The 25,258-nt window shown below is 36.4% G+C and overlaps 1 pseudogene; it reads left to right on the top strand.

The window, feature by feature from the left end:
* Nucleotides 1-21,169: 21,169 nt before the first annotated feature.
* LOC113277823 lies at nt 21,170-24,973 on the top strand (annotated as a pseudogene).
* The last annotated feature ends 285 nt before the right edge of the window (nt 24,974-25,258 follow it).

Consider the following 25,258-nt stretch of genomic DNA (forward strand, 5'->3'; position numbering starts at 1 on the left):
TTTTATAAGTCTATCAAAGAACTTCAAGAGAACCCAAAAAGATTTGTGTTTCTGATTTCTTGTTTTTCAACTTATAAAAAACAGTTTCCGCAGATAGTTTTTAGTACTGCTAAGGGAAACTCTTTTGATAAAAAGAGACGTCCTAGATTCTTCATAAAAGAAGACAATACTAATATCTTGATTGGAAGTATCAGTAATTGAGCAACGAATCAATTCATGCTTTGAGGTGATACACTCAGATAACTGAGATTTAAACTCCTCTTGTAATTCGTTTAGTTTATCACAACTAATTGGATTACACAGAGGAGGAGCATTTCTCTCACTGATTAGTAAATCAATATCAACCTCAACATAAATATTATTCATCATAACTTGATTTAGCATGTCAAGAGATTCTTGCTCTTTCTGGAGGTATAACTCAACATCAAGAGATAAGCTCTCAAGCTTCTTTTCAAGCCCTGAAAACACTTCAAGGGATTTTAAAACCTGGTGGAGGTTTAGATATAATTTCTTCTAAATATTTTATTAAATCAGTCATGGAAGAGAATTCTGAAATCCTTGGATCTGGTGATGCATTTATTGAGATAACACTATTGTCCATAGAGTCAGATCGCTACAAACACAGACTTGTAAGGTGTTGAACGTGTTTGCCTGCTCTGATACCAATTGAAAAAGTGGGGGTACCACAACCACACCCAATATTTTGCTTATAAATCTGTATGGACAAACTCCAATATACTTTCTAGAGAATCAACTAGATAGTCAGACTCAATCTAGATAAAAAGTATATCAAAGAGTTTATATCTCAATCTCTCGATTTGATATATACTCAAGCAAATAGAAATCTGCGAGTCTTTATCAAATACTAGAGAGATAAATTGGATGGTACCAAAGACCAATATCCAAGTGTCAATCAATTTAAATCAACAACCAAAAGGTCGGATATTCTAATTGATTGAACAACGCACAACCTATGATATTTCAATTTTATTACAAAATATAATGAGGAAAAGAAATAACACAGACACCAAAATTTTGTTAACGAGGAAACCGCAAATGCAGAAAAACCCCGGGACCTAGTCCATATTGAACACACTGTATTAATCCGCTACAAACACTAGCCTACTCCAAATTAACTTCGGTTTGGACTGTAGTTGAACCCCAATCAATCTCACACTGATCCAAGGTACATTTATGCTCACCCAATATTTCGATTAGCAATCTGTGTGGACTAACTCTAATATACTTTTAAGAGAATCAACTAGACAGTCAGATTCAATCTTAATAAAAAGTATATCAAGGAGTTAATATCTCCATCTCTCGATTTGATTTATACTCAAACAAATAGAAATCTGCGAGTCTTTGTAAAATACAAGAGATATAAACATGGATGGTACCAAAGACCAATATCCAAGGATCAATCAATTTCCAATCAAGAACCAAAGGTTGGATTTCAAAATTGATCGATACAACGCACAACCTGTGATATTTCAATTATATAACAAAATATAATGCGGAATAAAAATAACGCAGACACCAGAAGTTTTGTTAATGAGAAAATCGCAAATGCAGAAAAACCCCGGTACCTAGTCCAGATTGAACACCATACTGTATTAAGCCGCTACAGACACTGGCCTACTACAAACTAACTTCGGTCTGGACTGTAGTTTAACCCTAATCAATCTCACACTGATTCAAGGTACAGTTGCACTCCTTACGTCTCTGATCCCAGTAAGATACTACGTACTCCATTCCCTTAGATGATCTCACCCACAACTAAGAGTTGCTACGACCCAAAGTCGAAGACTTTAATAAACAAATCTGTATCACAAAGAAAAGTCTACGGTAATAGATAAATCCGTCTCCCACGAATATACCTACGAGTTTTGTTCCGTCTTTTGATAAATCAAGGTGAAAAGGAACCAATTGATAAACCGAAATTATATTCCCGAAGAACAACCTAGTATTATCTATCACCTCACAATAATCCTAATCGACGCAACAAAAAAAGATATTGTGGAATCACAAACGATGAGACGAAGTGTTTGTGATTTCTTTTATATCTTGCCTATCGGAGATATCAATCTCAAGCCAATTATTACAATTGTACTCGTACGATAGAAACATCAAGATCAGATCACACAACTAAGAGAAAGTAGTATCGGTCTGGCTTCACAATCCCAATGAAGTCTTTAAGTCGTTAACTTGGTTTAGAAGAAGAAACCAAAGGATAAAGGAGAATTGACTCTAGCTTAGCACAACTAGTATCACACACAAGGTGTGGGGATTAGGTTTCCCAGTTGTTAGAGTTCTCCCTTATATAGTCTTCCAAATCAGGGTTTGCAATCAATGTTAGCTTGGTAACAAAGCATTCAATATTCACCGTTAGATGAAAACCTGATTTAGATTCAAGCTAATATCTTTCAACCGTTAGATCGAAAACTAGCTTGTTACACACAAATGAAATGCACGTTTCTAGGCTTGAGTAACCGTACCCAAATTTGTGCATTTGTTGGTTCAACAATAGTCAACCAAATGGTTAGCCATATGATCACTTTCATATCAACCATATTCTTCTTCACCATAACTAGTTCAAGTGACTCAAAGGAACTAGTTAGAGAGTTGTTTAATTGCAAGGAAATCTTATGTAACTACACAAGACACAATCGAAGCAAAAACGATTTTGATTAACTCGAATCGGTTCATGAACTATATAGCCACGGTTTGAAATTTTCATTCCTTAGTTTATATAAGAATAAGTTCACAGACATCGTTTTTAGATATAACCTACTCAAGTTCGCGGACTTAAGTTCCCGGACGGAGTTCACAAACTCCAGCAGAAATTCTCGGGACAAGAACTTCCCCAGTTCGCGGTCTTGGCTCACGCCACCATGCCGGTTATCTTGATCAAAAAATTTCGCAAACTTCGATTCAAGGAATAAGGACTTATACATATATGTGTTTCCACAACAATGCTTATATCCTCCAATGGTTATATAATCTAAACTCTCATTTCAATCATTGGAGCATTCTTAGAGGACGTTGATATTCTATAGTTGTTATTCACAAACTATTTTTCGTCAAAGTAAGCAATTTCCAAAGTGATTGAAACTTGTCATGACTTTCGTCACTAGGTAAAGATGAACTTGGTTAAAGCGAAAGCTTACCAACACATATTTCGAGAAATAGATAGGCGAAATAAACTCGGCTCGAAATAACAAATGTGTATAATCTAAGTCTATATAACAAAATGACTTTTGTCTCAAGATAGGAGATAAATAGACTTTTGAGTGATAGATAAGTTCAAGTCTCCACATACCTTTTAGTCGATGGAGATCCACCGGTTCCTTGAGTAGTTCTTCGTCTTGTATGATGATTTCCATGGAGTTCTTGAGCTCAACTACACTTTCTATCCTAGTCCGAGACCTTAGCTATAGTAGACTATAAATCAAGACTTATAGTTTTGATCACTAACATTGACAAACATGCTTGAGATAGCAAAGCATGTGAGTTCGACCGAGAAATGCTCTAACAATATGAGCTCTTTAATATAAACCTTATTCATCTTTATCATAACTAGTTCAAATGACTCAAATGAAACTAGTTAGAGAGTTGTTCAATTGTTTATATTCTCATAGAAGTATACAAGACAGAATTGAAGCAAAATCTATTTTAATTCATTCTAATCATTTCATAAACATTATAGCCACGGTCTGCAAGAGATTGCATTCCTTATTATATAAATGTATTAGTTCATGAACAAACCGATTTTAGAACATAACCTACTTAAGTATGCAAATGGGTAAGCATACCTAAGTAGCCGGACTGAGTTTGGTTACGCCAGTACGCGTACAGGTACGCATACCATATTACTCCTACAAACTCCAACAAAAAATTACGGAACTTGAACTTTCGCTAGTACGCGTACGGGTACACATACTTAGTTTCCGGACTTCCTACAACCAACCAGTACGTGTACGGGTACGCATATGATGGACACATTTATGTTTCTAATATGATCTCAATTGTATATATTGTGAGTGCTCTATTTCGTATTTATTACGGTTTTTTATGTCTTTGTAGGTGTTGTTGGAGAAATAAGCTTTTGCGGGAAAATTGGCTCGAAAAGTGGTTTTTGCGCTCGTGGGAGAAAATTACTATTCGGACTCCCATTTTGGATAAGGGGCACCCAAATTACTAAGGGGGACCTAAATCATTATCGGCACCCCAGCAACATGATAAGGGGCACTCCATCTTCCCGGTTTAAAAACAGAAAAATGGCGGGAAATGTCATGTTCAGAAGCTGCTCACCTGCGAACTTCTGGTTTGGATTTTGGACTAATTTTGACATATTCAATCACTAAACTCGATTGGGATGGACTTGAATGGACCAGACAGGGGATGTATATTTGTTGGATCCGAAGAACATGGGCTGGATAATCCATACTTCGTTAAACAGGGAAGGGTAGTTTCTCGGTTTGAACAGAGATGATTTTGGGAGAGATATAATCGGATTTTCTCAAACAGTTGGATTGGATTGGGCTTGTGTTGGGTGATACAGAGAAGGTAGTTGAACGAGTCACGTAAAAGAAGAAATTAACATCGATTTCTTGTAAAACATGAGAGCTATAATATCTCGGTTGTTTTGGAAATCATTTTTTGGTAACTACGTGGAGAGCAAGAAGATATATTCGTCTGGATTTTGTCCAAGATATTTTAGGAAGTTGGTTTGGCTGAGAAGACGCGTAGGAGAATTAAAGGGAAATAAAATCCGTGAATTATTGCCAAAGAAAGCCGAAGAATAGAAAGATATTTCAAAAATATTTTCTCGGATTTAATCGGTGATGTGGTGTATATATAGTCGTCTGGAACCTAACAGAAGGGATCGAGAGTTTGGGGGGTACGCTGCAGAGCTAAGAATCAGGTTGCAGGAGAAATTGCAGCGGCAGCGGCAGCAGCAGGAAGAAGACTAAGCTGAAGAACATAAGGCTGTAAAGGACAGTCGCAGAAACCGTGACCTATACTTTCAAACTCAATAGCTTTGTAACAATTTTTCCAGCAATTATTCTGAGTTCGCAACAGTTCTGTTAGGGTTCTTTGTAACAGTGGGTTCTGTAACAATTATAACTGTTACAAACACACTGCTTTATACCTCTTCTTCAATAAAACACCATTTTGAGCTATGGATTATTATTTTGAGCGTGTTCTCACCATGAAGAGCTAAAACCCAACACTTGGATGACAGAGGAAGCCATTCTCTATGCCTGTGGTAAATTTATTTAATTCATGTATGACTTTTGCACTATTTTAAATTGATTCATGATTTTTCTTAATTGATTATGATTTTGTTTGATGACGTATTCTTGGTCTTAGTATTTTTGATACGTCATTCTTGTGATTTACAGTCAATCTTTTATAAAATCTACCTTGGCAAAGAATAAAGAGTCAATATTTATTATGTTATGAGCTATAATTGTCTGGAATTGATAGTTGAACCACATGAATATGAGAATCGGTGGAATCTTGAGTCTCAGTACCTCACGATATCGTGACAGTATTTTGTATATATTTTCTAGTATTAAGTCTAAAATCAATCTCTACAAGTCTTTGAACGAACTTTATTTACCACTTGAAAAAACACATCAATTTTTGGCGCCACCGACGCGGACTTGTATTTAATTTGTTTTAGGTTTCTTTTTATTTTTATTATTTTTTTTGTTCTTTTTTACGCGTTTTGGTATTTTTCGATTCTTTTCAGATTTGGAGCAAAGCTACAAGGAAAGAAAAGTGTTATAAAAGGAAAGCATCGCCAAAGAAGGAAAGAAAAGAGGAATTCGAAAGGAGTGAAGAAGAAGATTTTGTATATAATTATTTTGTTTTATTTTTAGAAACTGTAAATAGGATGTTTATTTTTGTAATTTTTCTTTTCCTTTTTGGACATTTTTATTTTTGGACTTTTTGGACATTCTTGGACATTATTTTTAAACCCTAAGGAAGGGTCAAAATTAAATATCAACTGTTTGCAGGGAAGGACGGCAGTTACAATACTGTCTCGGCCCCTCGGGTTCGTACACTGACATCGGAGTCGATGGCCTGAGTCGACTTCAACGGTTCATCGCCCGTCTGGTACGAGAGGTAAGATTCTATCCACCCACGAATCCCCTGTCAGTGGGTTTTATTTTGTGTGAAAACTCACACCCCTGCAATAGAATGTCGAACTGGTATTACAATAGCCAATACAACGAATATCAGACCGAGTTTCAAAATGGACGTTACTACTTTGACCATAGTGTGAATAATGGTAGGGAACATCAGCCTTTTGAAGGTTATGGTCCATACCATGGTGAGCTCAATTACTATCCACACGCCAACCGGTCATACGAGCAAAATTCCTCTCTACTAGAGTCAACACGTAAGTTAGCTGAGTCGACACGTAAGTTAGCAGAAATGAATAACTTAGTTATGGACGAAAGAAATGCAACGAGTGAACTTTCTTTACTAGATTCAATCAGGAAGTCATGTGAGTCGACTCAAAATATTTTGTTAGAGGCCCAGAACATAACTGCTCTTAATTTCCAATATAGTGTTTCCAGTAGTACCTTTGAAAATGAAGATAGTTATTCACATAATCAAGATGACGAGGATAAAATTGGTAACACTACTTGTTTAGATGAGGTTCAACCATTTTCATGTTATTATAATGATGATTATGATGAGGATAGTGTTGATGAAGAATTTGAAATAAGTAGGCATAGTGATCAGGAATTTGTTACTCCAATTGAGCTTAATAATGATAATGTTTCTAGTTCAAATCCAAATAATTTTAATAATTATTCACCTATTCAAAAGGACGAGGATTTGACTAGAGATACTCCCGTTTTAGACGATGTAGTATTTCCTTTTGATTAGGCAGCTAATAATGGTTTAGAGGAACAAGTTTTTTCTGAGAATATTGTTTTAGAGTCTAGTGATTTAGAAACATTAGTCTTAGATAAAGAAAGTGAACTCGTAGAGATGAGTGAGGATGAACCTGACTTAGAAGAATCAATTGACCATTTTCAGGAATCATATGACCTTGAAATTAGGGAAGTTGTGACTAGTCTTTCTAGAGACACTGAAAACTCTAAGTTTGGGGGTGATTATCATTCTCCATGTGCTTTAACTATTAGAAAGGTCCCTCACTTGGGACTTGACATATGTGCCTCAACCATTTTACAAGATTATCTTCATACACGTTTTCCTGAACCTAGTGATGTCCATAAGGAAGTTCAGTTGTTAGAAACCCATCCTCTGGTTGATGTGGTTTACCCAGGCTATGATATCCAGATTGACTTTGTTTTCCCACCAAATATTTTTCGACCAATTGTGGGAACGTATAAGTTTCATATGTGTCAATTATTAAGTTTTGAGACTAAACCTAATTACTTTTGGAGATTAGGGTCGACACATTTGTTTAAGTAAGACCACCACTCTCATTGTGGTCAGTTGTGTTAGTCAAAACTGATTGACTTTAAGGATCCATAATTATTCAGGTTATTATTATGTTCTTCTAAGTTTTTACTTGAGTTTTTCCAGACTCTAATACCTGAACCGGACCTTAGCTTTGAGGAATTCCAGCGCATGAAAATATTTTATCTAGACCTTTTCATAGAGCCTGAACCTGAACCAGCTAGATGTAGTTGTCTTAAACAGGAAACTAGACAAGGGTGCGCTTTATTTGTTAATTTTCTTGGCATGTTGCAGATTCCTTTTACTTGTGATAGCTCTATTTGGTTTTGATGACCCACAGATATTTCGGCTATTACTTTATGATACGAGGTGATTAATCCTTTCTTATGTCTGGCTGAAGACGTTAAACTTAGCACTTCTTGGGAGGTAACCCAATATTCATGCAACACGGTAATATCTTTCCTTACTTCTTTTGCTTCAAATTGTAACAGTTTCTCCTTGTTCATGCTTTTAGTTTCATCTTTAGAACATTGAGGACAATGTTAGATTTAAGTTTGGGGGTATGGGAGAAACATTTTAGTTGCAATAAATAAATCCAGAGCCTAGAAATTTATGCTTATTAAGGATGGCACTAACCAATCTAAGTGGATGGAAGCATCTTGGTTGTAGGAGTTGAGGAACCAATATGATTAGATAAAAACATCTAAAGAGTCTATTCATAAAAGCACAGAGCTCAGGTGTTAGAAATAACATGGTAGTTTCGCCATATCTCGTTGAGTCCTTTTCACTTCTGTTTTTATTTTGTTGTCTTTTTTATATGTTTCTCTAAGTGATTTGGTGGGACTCACGATTCAAGTTGTTACCACTGCTAGGGTGAAATAGAGTGATTGAGATACAAAAAAAAAAAAAAAAGTTGAAAAAAATTAAGACCAGACCACCAGACCAAACGGAATATTTTAATAAAGTCGACCACTGGTACCCTTGTATATGCCAGTTGTGTTGACCTAGATTTAGGATTATCGACCACTGGTACCCTTGTATATGCCAGTGTGTTGATATTAGTCCAGACCAGTATCTCAGTCCATTAGGATATGTTTATTTTGGTAGTGGCCTTCAATATGAGAAACACCGTTCACCTTAGTCAACATCGAAAACCATCTATGTTTTTCTCTACATCCATCTTCTTAATCTATCCATGTGATAAGTTTGACTCCGGATGTTGATGTCCATAGTGTGACTATCTGAGTAGGTCTCTGTCACTTATTTATGAATTTTTAGTATGCTTGAGTGCAAACTCGTGTACAACATTTGGAATTTCGCATCAGGGTACTTCCTCCTGTAGTCAAAAAGTATGCCAACCAAGGAGATTTTTTAGTGCCTTCCAAGGTTCTATGTAGATAGCTAGGGTATGGAGTAAAGGTTTTGTGGGTATATCTCTGGTAATCCCTCCCGAGACTATAACTCGGCCACTAGGGCCACCTAGGGGTCTAAAGGCTTGTTGCATACGCTAAATGCAACCGACGATGCCTACGACAGTGAGTTAGGATTTTATTTTCTAGATTTTAATTGCTCGAGGACTAGCAAATAATAAGTTTGGGGGTATTACCATGGTTCCCGGTTTCGGACTTTACACAAATATGAATACACAGTATGTTTATATCCAATCATAGTTACATGTTCTAAACCCTCATTTCAATCATTGAAAAAATTCTTGGAAGACGACAATAACTGCCTTACACAAACTATTAGCTTCAAAGCAATTTTCAAGTGATCGAATGATCAATACGAAAAATTCCGAGTCTACATCAAATGACTGTCTCACATAAATCATGTAAGATGTTACAAGGGGATTTTCACATGATCATCTTTTGAATTTCGTCAAGAATAAAATATGAACTTGGTTAAAGAGAAAGCTTACCAACACATATTTCGAGAAATATATAAGCAAGATAAACTCGGCTCGAAATACCAAATGTGTATAATTGAAGTCTATATAGCAATACAACTTTTTTCTCAAATATGAGATAAAGTAGATATACTTTTGAGTGGTAGATGAGTTTGAAAAGGCTCAACCAAGTGATATGAGTTGGACAATGGCTCTTCTGTTTATCTTAACGTAAACTCCTTCGTCAGGTCCTTAGATCTATCTTATGTTCAATTACCGAAGTAATCGTTTAAGATTAATCCAACAACACTATTAATCCAAAGAATTTTGTTGATGCCGATCTACTCAATTAATCAATCCAATCTATCAAAAAGATAAACCGATTATTAATTGGATCCTCTTTTACCGAAACAAGTATTGTGCACACCAAAGATTGTGAACCCACAAATCAGAAATCTTCAATATCTTCTTCGTCTTCAAATCTTCTTAGATCTTTAATAATAACTTGCATACAATCACTTGAATCTCTGGTGATCAATCACGCACAGAACGAAGTCTGTTAACAATGGATTATCACAAGATCGTCTTTAGAACTAACAACAGTTTAAAGATCCCTGTCGAAACTCTGAACTAGTTTGAGTGAATCTTATATCAGAAGAGAAGATTCTCAAGCATAAACAAACTAGGTGCAATCAAAGTTCAACCACCGTTAGTCAATCAAATCAATGAAAACAAAAGATAAATCGCAATTATCTAGTTTCCCACCAAAGGTACACGCTAGAGCTTCTCAATCCCAAAGAAGACTTTAAACTGAGCGGCCGTAAGAGATTTCGCCTAATTAGGTTACTCTCCTCTCCGAATAGGCGGCTACACCAGTAACAACTCAACAAAGAGGAAGCTTGTTGTTACGAAGGATTAGTTTGCTAGAAAGGCAAACTTTAAGTATTTATAGACAAGGAAGTTTTGACACCAAGGAATTTCCAAAACCGAAAATATTCTCAAGATATTCATTAAAGCACAAATTCGGTTTTCATAATTCCTGGAAATGCTCTGTCCAAAAATAATGATCGAAATATCTCGAAAAATCTCTAATTAGTAAATGCACATTACTAATTCTTATTTCCCTACAAAATGAAGTTAAATACCTTAATTAAAAGATTCTTAAATTATTTATGTTTCGATCCTGGGATTCTCTGCCCTTAGCTATTGAGGAATAACTTTGAACAATTAAAGAAATAAACATTCAAAGCACGTGTTCAAAGTATGTCGACATCCTTACTTTGTAAGTTCTCTTTCACACTTACAACCTTGAAACCGATTTTCCACACTTCCAAACAAGTTTGGAATTGGTTCATCTGACTTTCAAGAACTACGTGATTGATCAAATAACATTCAATTACAATCATGGGTTTATCGGTTCTACCAAAACAAGTTTCGGTTCTACCTTCCATGTGAGTATTGTGCATAGTCACACTAGCTTTCCAAAATTTCGTTGACTAGGTACTAGGATCGTTTCCCCACATATATATGGTATCTAACTCATATGTGTTGCACATGTCCATAGGATCGGTTCCCTTTTGCCTAAAAACGTGTTGCACATGTTCATAAGATCGGTTCCCCTTTCTGCTATAAACCTTGCTGCACCTCACACAAGGATTGGTTCCCCTTTGTGATGTACTGCACCTCTTACTAGGATCTGTTCCCCTTTCCCATATTTGGTCAGACATAAAATCACAAACCCGATCATACCATCTCAGGTGATTACTTAAGATCGGTTTCACTAATAAAAGTCATACCAATACATAAGTCGGGCCTTTGTGAATAGTTCTATCAAGAACACAAACAAGTCGTGAATGGTTATACTCAATCACACATATTGGTTGTTCATAAGATATGCAATAAATAACAAAACCAATAACGCCTGGCAATTTCCTTTTCGGTTTACAAACAAGTTTATGAACTTACTTCCTTAGAACACATGTAAAACATGGTTCCCTAGGATGAAATCCTCACCTCATACCCATACATAATCACAATAGCATTCAGATGATTATGGCGATGTCTTATCTACAAAGTTTAATGGTTAAGCAATAAACCTCGTATTGTATTCCTTAATACTATGTCTATCTAGAGTTCAAATATGCTTCGCAGTTTTGTTTTCAATATGCACGACTTGAAAGATACGTTAGGGAATGAAACAGTTCAAGTCAAATATCACTAACCTCAAGTGGAAGGATGATTGTTGTCGTTATAGCTCCTTGCTTCTTCACATCTTCAAGACTTCGCAATACTTGTAATGTCTCATATCCTAATAATTTCAAGCTAACCTATACGAAGTTGACTCTCGTACATAATCAAGCGACTCTTAACATGAGTTTTGATTCACTAAAATATGACAACCAAACTTGACATACCAACGCTTGGTGGGTTCAAACGAGCTATGCTCTAACAGAGTTCAAGTCTCCACATACCTTTTGTTGATGAAGTTACATAAGTTCACTTGAGTAGTTATTCGTATTCATTCGATGAACGTCGTGGAGTCTAAAGCTCAACTACACTTACTATCCTAATCCGAGACTTAGCTATAAGTAGGATAGAAATCAAGACTCATAGTTTTGGCAACTAAACTTGAAAAACAAGCTTGAGATAGCAACACTTGCGAGTTCGACCGAGCAATGCTCTAACACCGATAATAAGCTTCAGTTGTTGGAAAACAGTTACTAACATCTTTATCCATGATTGCCTTATCATTTGCCTCTTTTTTTTTACAACTGCTTTCTTCTTTTGTGAAAAGGGAACATGTAAAATATTCGGCTTGGAGTTCATCATACACCTTTTTAATTTGAGTTTTTCATAAATAATTCAATAAGTTCAGAATTCTCATCTCTCACCATTGAATCCTGCAATGATGGTGTACTAGGTGTATTGGAGTTGTTATAGCATTGCTCGGCCGAACTCACAAGTGTTGTTATATCAAGCTTGTTGTCAAGTTTAGTTGATTAAAACTATATCTTGATTTTTAGTCTATAATTAGTCAAGTATCGGATTAGGATAGATGTGTAGTTGAGAATCGAACATCTCCGTGTTCTACCGTTTGAAGTCGAAGATCAACTGAAGCTTTTGGAGAACTTCTTCAACAAAAGGTAAATGAAGACTAAACCACCTATTTCTCAAGTTATATTTATCTTTCTATCTATGACACGATGTCGCATGACTAATAAAACTTTACAAGCATATCAAGAATTTCGAGTCAAGTTTATTTTGGTAATTAGTTCTCGAAATATATATGACTAAGCTTAATGAACATTTGTTCATACTTGATGAATTTCAGTTAAAGACAATCTATTGTTCATAATCTAAATCGTGATTCATGATTATCATTTGAAAATATCCTGGAACAGTGATATGTGTCATTGATGTTATTTGGGAATGTTTAGAATTGATTTAGAGATAAATATGGAACTACTGTAAATCTGGATACAAGACAGTATGCATACCAGTTAACATAGTGGGAAAACTATTATAGGTCCAGAGCCGCAGTACATGTACTCAGTACTCGTACCGATATAGCTATATTTCGGCAGCGGCTTAGTGGTACGCGTATCCGGTATCCATACCACAAAAAGTCTGTGAACTCGTGAACCTGGAATGGTACACATTCCTACTATGCATACCGAAAAATAACTGTTGGTTTTGAAACCGATGTGGTATCCATAACCGGTATACAAATCGGAAAAGTTCTGTAAGATCCGAAACTTATTTTTGTCTTAAAGGTACACATACCCGGTACATGTACGATGACAAAAATAGTCACGAACAAGGTAGAGTACACGTACCTGGTACACGTACTTTTCCCCTCGAATATTTTCAAATGCACATAAAATTATTTCTGTGAGATAATTAGCATTTGAATAAATATCTAAAAACACTATATAAACATGATTGATCACATTATAACCTATGGTTATGACTCAAACTTAAATTCTTAAGTGTTATATGAAAATGATTAAGCTTATGGTTCAATCGGCTAGTTTCGGCTAACCGTCCATGAACAATGTCTTTATACACGGTTCGTTTACAGTTCATCCTAAGAAGGTTGTATATCTTGATATGTTAATCTCATTTCAAAGATTCATCTAATGTTGGATATTGTTTACTTTTCCCAAAGCTATCTTATCTTAAACCTAAAGCAACATATACTTTGAAAGTCTATACACTTTGAATCCCTGACACTATTCTTAGTGTGTCCTGGTTTTAAACTAGAGACTTCCTCTCCCTAAAACCCTTATAGGGTTAGCGACTAAAAATACTTCACCTAGGGATTCGTGAAGCCAGGTCCAACTATCTTTATCTTGATATTTCATGTATCCAGATCTTGTTTGATTGTTGAACTTCTCACTCAAACAAGATAGGTAGAAATCGCAAAGTTCTCTTCGACTCAGACTTTGTGATTCAACAGGTTTAATACTCGTGAGGAGAATAATAATCTAGGATGCTCTTCGGGAAGCATAAGTTCGGATTTTGAGGTTAGCTAGATTTTGTCTATTTCTATCGATTTCCAGTCTCACTTTGATCTACGATCAAAAACGAAATCACACATATAGGCTTATCTGTGGGAGGAATATTGGTTTAAAGTCTTCAATTGAGTTGAAGGAACTCTTAGGATGTAAAGGACGTCATCTAAGGGAATCAATTGCGCGGAGTCCCGCTGGCATTCAAGAGGTGTAAGGAACGCGACTGTAACTGAATTGTTGTGAGGGTTTAATTCGGTCTCAACTACATTCCAGTATGAAGTTAATTAGTAGTAGGCTAGTTTTTGTGGCGGTTCAATACAGTTTGGTGGTCAATCTGGACAAGGTCCCGGGGTTTTTCTATATTTGTGGTTTCCTCGTTAACAAAATTTCTAGTGTGTGTGTTATTCTTTTCCGCGTTATATTATTTATCTTTATCATTGAAATATCAGAGGTTGTACACAAATCAATCAAAGTAGATACATCCATCTTTGTTTGTTGGATATGACATTGAATCTTGGATATTGATCTTTGGAATCATCCAAGAACTCTCACACGTAAATCATGTTCACTGACTTGTCTTTGTAAACTTTCTAATTGTGAGAGAAATAGATATACTCTAAATATTATTCCTTGATTTATATTCATTAAGGTTGAACTCTCGGAATTATATTTAAGTTTGTCCATACAGGTTTCCTAAGAAAAAGTTGGTGGTGTATTTTGGTACCCCCCGCGTTTTCAGGAGTTCTCTTCTCTTGAATTCTTTATTCTTGGATTTTTCTTTATTACGAGTCTTGCGTTTTTCGGTTGAGGTTGTTGTAACCCCCGAACTTTTCGCATAACGCATGCTTAAAAGGTGCATTATTGAATGAGATGAAGATTCATCTCAAACTTGTGTTGCGCGTTCACGACATGTTGGCCCAAAGCATGAATCGCATCATCGTGGTGTATTATGCAAGTGGGATGTTGGTCAAGAGCTAAAATGCACTACTGTAGTGCATTTCGCAAAGTTGAGCATTGGGCCAAAATTATGATGCATCTTCTCGAACGCGTTGTCGCAGAAGTAAGTAGACTTGGCCTATTGGAAAATATCTCCCTCATTTTATTTTGTAGAAATGTGAAGAAGATATATATATAGGGAAGAGGTGTTTGTTGAAGGTGCATTAATGGGAAATGCATCCTTAAGCTATAAAGTTTGTCCAGTATAACATATACATTGTGAAATACCCTTTGGCTTATATGAACAAGGCTTTGCTTGGTCTTTAGCCTTGTACCATGAGTTGGTTTTAGTTTCTAACCCTAACATTAATGAACTACGGTCTGTGCTTGATTCCTTCAGGCTACGAGTAGGTTACGTAGGCAGTTGCAATGAGTTGCAGCATTTGTCGTCTAATACCTTGCTGCTCATATCATCTAATTGAGAGGTGATTGCGAAATTTTGGTAACTAATATCATTTGGCTCGGCAACGCGATACAAGAAATGATTATTGCCAATACTTTATGAGGTAGTTGCAATCCATTCCTTCGACGCTCATACTTCCTATCGAGTCTATTTAGGCATGCACCAATGAATTGAGCATTACAAAATATAAAGTTAACGAGTATGCAATTTAGGGGAGATTGCATAATACAATTGCATCAAAGGGATAATGCAACTCAAGAATAGCATGAGCCTAGATGATCCATCATTTGCATGACAAATTCCAGTGTATTCCTTTAGATCAATGTCGAAGCGAAGTAAGGAAATTGGAAATATGTTTGCAATGTCCTATGTACAAGTCTAATGCATTACACAATTCATGGACTCGGAAGTCATAGATCCATACAAAATGCATTTGCATTTGTTAGAGCATAGCTCGGTTGAACTCACCAAGCGTTGGTATGTCAAGTTTGGTTGTCATATTTTAGTGTGTCAAAACTCATATAAAGTCGCTTGATTAAATACTAGAGTCAACTTCGTGTAGGTTAGACTAGAAAGTCTAGGAATGTTGGTACATAAAAGTATTACTCCGAAGACCTGAAGAATGTCAAGAAGTAGCGAACTATAATGACGACATCATCCTTCCACTTGAGGTTCGTAATACTGAATTGAACTGTTTCATTCCTAACGTATCTTTCAAGTCGTGATATATTGAAAACATAACTGCGAATCTGTATATACTATACATATTGCATAATACTCTAGTGATGTGACATGATCATAATAGTATGATCATAGTATTAAGGAATTAGACTACGATGTATAACACTTATCTTTTGAACTTCGTATATATGACATTGACACAATCTTGTGTATATTGTTATGATTATGTGAATGGGTTATGGTGAAGATTTCATCCTAGGAAATAATGTTTTACACTTGTTTAAAGGAAGTACATTCATGAACTTGTTTTATGAATCAAAAGGGAAGTCATTAGGCCGGCTATTCATTGCAAATCTTTGGATGACCAATATGTGTAAGATAGTAGAACTGATCTTAACTTATGTTATGTATCTTGGTCTAAGTAATCACAATGTCTGACTTATGATTTAGTATGACTGTTTTTTTTAATTAGTGTAACTGATCCTAAGTAATCACCATGTATTGGTATGATCAATCCTTGTAATCGGTGCGACCGATCCTAGTAATTGGTGTGACCGATCATGAGTATTTGTAGTCGGTCCTTGTAATTGGTGTAACCAGTCCTGGTAACTGGTGTAACCGGCCCTGTTAACTGGTGTGACCGATCTCAAGTATTTCCATATTGAGGTATAACCGATCCTAGTGATTGGTAGAATCTATTGGACCCATGTATGTGATTTGGTATTTGATCAATCACATAGTAGTCTTAGAATACATGGAAACCAATTCTAAACTTGTTTGGAAGTGTGGTATGACCAATTCCAAGAATGTAAATCCATGTAAATATAAAATAAGGATTTATAGTGAAAAGATGTCAACATACTTTGAACACGAGCAGTAACTCTTATCATTTATTGTTCAAAGATATTCCTTAGTATTCAAGGTGATCATGTGCCGAAATAAATTTAGTAATATGCATTTACTAATTGGAGATTTTCTATTGAGAAATTTCGGAAATATTGGACAAGAATTTATTGGAATTATGAAAACCGAATTTTTCTAATCACATATCTTGAGAATATTTTCGGTTTTGGAAATTCCTTGGTGTCCAAACATCCTTGGTCTATAAATACCTAAGTTTGCATTTCTGGCAAACTATCCTAAGATCCAGACAAACTTAATTTCTTGTTGTTTCTGGTGGAGCCATCTATTTGGAGAGGAAAGTATCCTAATTAGGTGAAATCTCTTACGACCGCTCGTTTAAAGACTTCTGTGGGATCAAGAAGCTCTACGAGTACGGTTGGTGGGAAACTAGATAATTGCAGTGTTATTAGTTTTCGTTTGATTTGATTGACTAACGGTTGTTGAAACTTTGATTGCACCTAGTTTGTTTATTCTTGAAAATATTCTCTTCTGATATAAGATTCACTCAAACTAGGTCGAAGTATCGACGGGATGTTTAGAACTGACATCTTGTGATAATCCATTATTAACAGACTCTGTTATGTGCGTGATTGATCACAAGAGATTCAAGTGGTGTTGTGCAGGTTATTGAAGATTAAAGAAGATTTGAAGACGAAGAAGATTTCATATTGGTTTTCGTAACTTGTGAATTGTGTGCACAAACCTTGATCGGCTAGGATCCAACTAGAATCGGATTTATTCGATTGATTAGTTGCATGAGATCGGCATCGCTTTATAGTTTCTCTTTGAGATATATATTGATTGATTACGAATATAGACTTGACGATAGTTAAAGTTAGATTGATCTAATTAGGCAAAGGAGTTTATTAGATTAAACGGGAGAGCCTTTGCGTATGACTTAAGATATCTTTATCTTGAAAAGAATCTAAGGAGTTGTTACCAAACAGATTTTTTGTTCCTTTAAGGTTTGGAATACGATCCAAAGGAATTGTACCAGTGCGTGACTCTTGAAGTCGGAAGCGTAGGGACACCAAGGGAACTAAGTATCTAAGGGTAATCTGCTTGGTCTCAACTATACGAAGTTGGTTTAGATTTTGTATAGCAACTTAATTCTGAGAGTATTCAATTCTGGACTAGGTCCCGGGGTTTTTCTGAATTTGCAGTTTCTTCGTTAAAAAATCTTGTTGTGCCTTTTACTTTGATTTCCTCATTATAATTGTTATTATGATAAAGTAAAATACACATACATTAACTCCGTCATACTTGATAGTGATCCTATAGAGTTTGGTTATTACCGAACCTATTATCAAGTATCACACTTTGATTGTTGTATTTTCTCGATCTGGTATCCATAGACAATCACATAAAGTATGAATACCGAAGTTGTTGTATTGTCTTAACTTTTTCCATAGACGATCACACTCGGTAAGAGGACTTATAGGTTGAAACAAAAAGATTGTGGTATATTTGGGTACCCTCGTCTTTTCAGCATTAGACTTCATGGCCTTGCACCCCTTAGCAAAACAAAGGTAAATTGGATCGATCTGGTGCTACGTTCAAGGTATCATGTTTGCAAAGCATGCTTGGAAACTAAGATCGACGTGCATTTTCTTGGTGAGAAGTGAAGCTTTCGGTCATCGCATTATGGGCGATGCATCGGATTGTTTCAGCATGCGCGTCTTGCGCCAGGGGCGGGATTTTTTGGTCCGTCATAGTTGATATTAAATGTAACAACCACACTTTTCGCGTGACTTATGCTCAAAAGGTACATAATTGAATGAGATGAAACTTCATCTCAAACTTTTGTTGCACGTGCAAGGCATATTGTCCACAATTACATCATCATGTTGCATCACGCAAGTGGGATGTCCTAAGAGCTAAAATGCACATTATAGTGCATTTCGTAAAGTTGGGCGTCAGCCAAAAACTATGGTCAATCCATTGTTGTGGAGGCAGGTGGACTTGGCCTATATATGGCAAGCATATCTCCTATTTAAATTTGTAGAAATGTCAATAAGACATATATAGGGAGTAGGTGTTGGTTGAAGGTGCATTAAACGGAAATGCATCCTTAAGATATAAAGCTTGATCGGTATAGCATATATTTTGCGGAAGGCCCTTTGTCCTATACAGATTAGGCTTTGCTTACTTTTGCCTTGCACACGAGTTGACTTTAGTTTCTAATCCCGACATTGATGAGCTACGATCTGTGCTTGATCCATTCGATCTAGTGGAGGATGTGGGCAGCCGCAATAAGTAACAACATTTATGGTCTAGCACCTTGTCGTTGATATTATCTAATTGAGGGGTGATTGTGACATCTTGATAATGTGTATCATCTGGCTCGGCGACGCGATGTAAGAGACGATTATTGTCATACTTGATGAGGTAGTTGGGATCCTTTCTTTGAATGCTCATACTTCCCATCGAATCGTTCGATGGGAAACTAAGCAGTATGTGCAAGTTAGGGGGATTGTATACTCACTGCATCACAGTGTTTGATACAACACAAGAGTGGCATGAGCATGGTTGATGTACCCTTAGTATGAACAAGTTCAGTGCAGGCCTTTCAACTCAATGTCGAAACGAAGTAAGGAAGCTGCAAATACGTTGACGATCTAAATTCAGAAGCATACCGTAAACAAGAGGAATCGAATAAACCTATCAACTTCAACCTTAATTCAGTTAAACCCACTTGTAGTTCCACCTGCATCGCAGTTATTACTTATTAGGATTACCACTCGAAATCTCAAATTTATCAAAAACATTTGGCCAGAACCCGACCTTTCCATTTTCCGTTTTTGTCAAATTCACAAATTAATGTCTTTTCGTTTGCTATAATATCATTATCATCAATCACGCGTCGGATTAATATAGGTTTTTCCTATTTCCCATCTCCATTTTTCATATTTCCTATGTCTTCTTGTCCATGAATCCCTCTTTTCCATTAAACAAAACTAAAAAGGATCAAATAAACCCTAATTTAGATTCCAATTAATTATTATAATTCTATAGGCAATTAATTAATAACCATTATTATGGAATATCCATTAATCTAGAGAAAGTATTTCAACCGGGCTATGTTAATTTGATTGGATCCCATTTTATGAGTAAGGTTTAGAGTAGATTAATTAACTTAATTAATCACATAAACAACATAGTCTTAAGAATATGATCATCTAATGGCAGTGACAGTGCCAATTGCTCTTGAACTAGTCGTGTTTGTGCCAGAATATGCTAAGCAAATCACGCCGTTTAGGGTTTACTTCAAATAATCCTAAAAGATAGTCCCAGATGCTAAAAGATAATCCTAAAAGAAACTAACATATGCTACGGTTAATAGCACATGCTTCCAAATCAGTGTATGATTCAATCGGTCCCTTTATAAATCACAATATATGTTCAAACTACTCATTAAGTAATATGATGCCATAGTCTCCTTGTCCACCATTTTTAACAATATCGCACACCAAATTTTTTTCCTTCTCTATTTTCACTGAAGGTGGTGATAATCATGGAGATGAAGAGATAGTGGTCGATGGTGGAGATGAAGATGGATACTCGGTCTATCACCTAATTTTCTTTCTGATTAGTTTTAGGGTGATTTTGTTTTTGGGTGTAAATAAAAAGTGAAGAAATAGGATTTAGGATATAGGAAATTTGAGATGGGTGGTACTTAGGATAATTGGGATATGAATTATGGGATGGGAAATAGAAAAAATGGGGATGGGAAATAGAAAAAACCTTAATATATTATTAATCTTATGTGTCACACTGCCATCCCTATTTTGTTTTCTCTTGACATTGATCGTTGTTAAGGGCTAGGGAGTGTTGGGGACGTTGGAATTTTGTCTTTGTTTTTCTTCTAATAATTGAGTTGTGAGCCAATTCATTGCCACATGCCGCACATGTGTTTGAATAATGAAGGCTCAACGGATGAGAATCTTGAGGAGCATCTTGACAAGACCAATTTGAGCTGTTATTTGCCGGGAAACTCGGCACTCCATTGAGGATGCAACAAATGGCCCCAGCATCTGCATCATAAGCTTGACTCTCCATTCAGGTTGCGACCAATGACCCTAACATCTCCATCTATGATGATGCTTCTATAACCAACTGAGGAGGCTTCGTCAACAATTATTCGCCATCCCATCGACATCATGTGAAATGCTTCAAAAAAAAAATCATCATGTGATTCAGGCTCACACAAAATAAGTAATATACTAATTCAACCTGTTGGTAGCATCATTGATGATGATAATACGATGAATCTATTTGTATCTTTCTGTCAAAGCAACCAACAACTACTTCACAAACGCCACCGCCACAAGTCAACAACCAGCTCTCGGCTCAGGCTCTCTCTCTCTCTCTCTCTCTCTCTCTCTCTCTCTCTCTCTCTTAGATTCAGCTCTTCATTTCATAATGTTCACTAAGCAATGTAGAAGAAAGCCAAATCTTCGGTACGTTTTAGTTTAAATTCAGGTTGTTAATTTGTAGTGGCCATGCAAAGACTCAACCTTAGTGAATTTGGTTTTGTATTTGGATATCTGTATAATTCTTAACCTCTGAGTAATGGTTGTTGCTGTTCCAGGCTAGGAATCATGCTTGCGAGAATGAGTGCACCGACTTTGTCATTTCAGGGTTTACTCATATGTCTAGTTTTATTGAGCTGTGCGGAGGATAGCAAGGCAGGGCTTACTAGTTCTTTCATACGTAAAGAATGGCCGTCTACAGACATTCCTCTTGATAATGAAGTATTTGCAATTCCTAAAGGTCATAATGCGCCTCAACAAGTAAGTCACTGTATCTTTCACTTCCTATAAATGTAATAAAAGAGAATTACTTGTTTATGATTCCAGATGTCATGTCATAGTTCAACCATTACTTATCGGATTAACTTCTTAATTTATTAGGTGCATATTACTCAAGGTGATTATGATGGGAAATCTGTCATAGTTTCGTGGATTACAACTGAAATTCCTGGGCCAAGCAAAGTGCAGTATGGGAAGTCTAAGCATCAATACAGGTGGAGTGCTGAGGGAACAACCACAAACTACACATTTTACCAGTATAAATCTGGTTATATTCATCATTGCCTTGTCGATGATCTTGAGGTATTTTTCGCCAACGGTTTTGTTTGTTTAACTCCTATTACATATGCTTGTTGATGAAACTAGTGATTATCCAGCACATATCTTATTCCATATCCTGATACGAAATGAGTCTCTTGTTCTTAGTATGACACCAAATACTACTACAAGATTGGAAGGGGTAATTCTGCCCGAACATTTTGGTTTCACACACCTCCAAAGATTGATCCAGATGCTGCTTACACTTTCGGAATTATTGGTAACTTAGTAATTACTCCTCTAATTTTACTTAAGCAGTTTCCCCTGTACCAGAAGCTATCTTCATAAAGTTTTGCCGATATTACTTGGAAAATTTGTAGTTTGTGAGTAGAATTCTCATCTCTTTTCTGTTTTGTGAATTCAGGCGATTTGGGCCAGACCTATAATTCTCTTTCAGCATTATATGCAAAGTAAAGGACAAGCAGTTCTATTTCTTGGAGATCTTTCTTATGCAGATAAGTACAAAAAGAACGACATCGGTATTAGGTGGGACTCATGGGGACGCTTTGCTGAACGTAGCACTGCATATCAGCCTTGGATTTGGATAGTTGGGAACCACGAAATCGATTACAAGCCTGAGCTGGTAATTTTCTTGTTTGATTTAACATGGGCAAGGTTTAAATTCATCGCTGAAAATCCCTTTTGTCGCCTTGAGTCTTTCTGGTTGTCCTACATGAAATAGAAGCAATTGAGATCTCTTCGTCAATGTCATATAACGTAAATAATGTCTTTTTGTGAATTATGAGTTTTCCTTTATGGCACTAATGAAATGATACACAATGTTTGCCTGGCGATATTTGTGCAGGGAGAAGTTCTTCCTTTCAAAAATTTCATGTACAGGTATGCTACGCCTTTCCAGGCTTCGAACAGTAGTGATCCTCTTTGGTATGCAATCCGACGTGCTTCTGCTCATATTATCGTACTATCAAGCTATTCTCCATTTAGTAATATCTCAACTCCTTTTTTTTCTGACTGCTCCATCATTTCTTCACTATATGATTGTCAATGTCTTAAATACGGATATGTGCACCCAATTCCAATTGTTCCATTTTTATGGTGAAACTTCGAATTCTGTTCTCGACTCCTGGACAATATGGAATTCATTGTGTTATGTCTTATGATGCTTTAGTCTGATTTCTGAGTATTGTTGGGGTTTAATTTGTGTTTACTCAACACTCAGAATTGTGGAGATTGTTTTTCTTGTGTATTTCTTTTCTAACTTCGGGACCATTAAAATTCTTATCAGTGAAGTACACCCCTCAATGGAGGTGGCTCCGCGGAGAGCTAGCTAGAGTGAATAGAGAGAAGACACCTTGGCTCATTGTTCTCATGCATGTACCGCTTTACAACAGTAATGAAGGCCACTTCATGGAAGCTGAAAGTATGCGTGTTACATTTGAGAGTTGGTTTGTACAATATAGAGTTGATTTCGTCTTGTCTGGCCATGTCCATGCATACGAAAGATCAGTACGTCCTTCTTTTCCTTTTCTTTGTCTACTTATCTTGGTTAGCTTCATTATACTATCTTTATGTGGGTTTCTACTAATAAATTTGATTTGCAGTACCGTATTTCCAACATACACTACAATGTATCAACTGGTTATCCTTATCCGGTGCCTGACAAGTCAGCTCCTGTTTACTTAACCATTGGTGACGGAGGAAATCTGGAAGGTCTTGCTTCAAAGTAAGCTAGGCCTTCATAAAGCAAAAGCTCTGCTTTGATTATTTGTCCTGATAGAGTTTCAAGTTGTTTTTGTATTCTTTCTTTCACATCCTCTTGTTTAAGATATCTCATGTTAACCACTGTTCTTGACACTTGAAGGTTTAGAGATCCGCAACCGGAATATTCTGCATTCAGGGAAGCCATTTATGGTCATTCTACTCTGGAGATAATGAATCGTACGCACGCGTTGTACCATTGGCACCGCAATGACGATGGCAAAAAAGTAGCAGCAGATTCTGTTATGTTCCTCAATCAGTACTGGTAAGTATACTAATATATATAGTGTGCATGCGCGCCGCATCTCAAAATATTGCATCACTAGTATATATGTTGTAAAAGGCACCCTGGGCGCTCGCCTAGGCGCGCGAGGCGTCTAAGGAGAGAAAAGGCGCCAAAATATGTGTTATTTCGTTGGTAAAATTTGTTTCAAACACCATTTTGAAAAACTGTCTCCCTTTGGAGTCACATCTGGTTTTTTACTAGTTCGAGCATAATACTCCTCCGAATTATGTAGGGAGAGTATCGTGGCCGAAACGAGAATGCATCATTTTGATGAATTTCAAAAGGGAAGTGAGTGCCGTGGCATTTTGTCCACTTTTGATGCTTTAGAAATCCCTAACAATTACAAGAAGCTTCAAAGTATCTACTGAAATGGCTTTTATTTATTTAGCACGGCCCTTAGGAGAAACCTTTTTGTGATGGTGTCACAGTCTCGCAGATGGCTCTTTCATGTTTTCATATGCTGTTGTGTTTCACATGATAGTTTATTCAAACGGAACTACAAGCCTTCTAGTTAAGTGCACCCTGGGATAGATACTGCTCCAGGCTAGAAGTTATCTTTAGCAGTCTGTGTTTTAGCGTAGTGTTTTTCAAAATTTAACGACGTCATTGCAATCGAATCTTTTATGTAGGGGAAGCAATTTGCATAGGAGAAGAATGAGACTTGAGAAAAGAGGTTTGAAAAGCTTAACTGCCTCGTATTAATAAGCAATCTCATTATGGTCTACTCCAGAAGGTTATAAATTGGTTTACTAGTGGTGGAAGAGGAACAAGAACATAAATACATTTACATGCTGTGCAACATTTTTCGATTGATGGAAAATAATTGAATCTGCATGTTGTATCACATCCAAAATATGAAGTGTATAATATCAATTAAGTTAGGGCCAAAATATGTTGTGTATTTATGTATTTGTGATTGGAGTGTTCTGAATAAGAAAGTGATTTACTTCCCGGTATACTTGTAATATCAATATTAATGTGAACACGAATCACATGATGTTGTTGGTGGTGGCGAATATTTGTTAACAAAGCCTCCTCAGATGTGTTGTATAATGTCAGCCCCAACCCCCAAACTTGATTATAGGGAACCTGATGGGGACAGTCGTTCCCCATTTTGTTTTGATATCACATTGATTGGGGTGAGGGAGTGTTGGGCCCTAGATTTTTAAATACCTGGAAAATGAAATTAAATAGAATTGTAAAAAACACACTAAGGACAGAGTCACTTGATCATCAAGTTGCACTTAACACGGTAGTCCACCGATACGCCTCAAAAATTGTTGTATATAGGAC

This window comes from Papaver somniferum, chromosome 5 (assembly GCF_003573695.1).
Source record: "Papaver somniferum cultivar HN1 chromosome 5, ASM357369v1, whole genome shotgun sequence".
Classification (NCBI taxonomy): domain Eukaryota; kingdom Viridiplantae; phylum Streptophyta; class Magnoliopsida; order Ranunculales; family Papaveraceae; genus Papaver; species Papaver somniferum.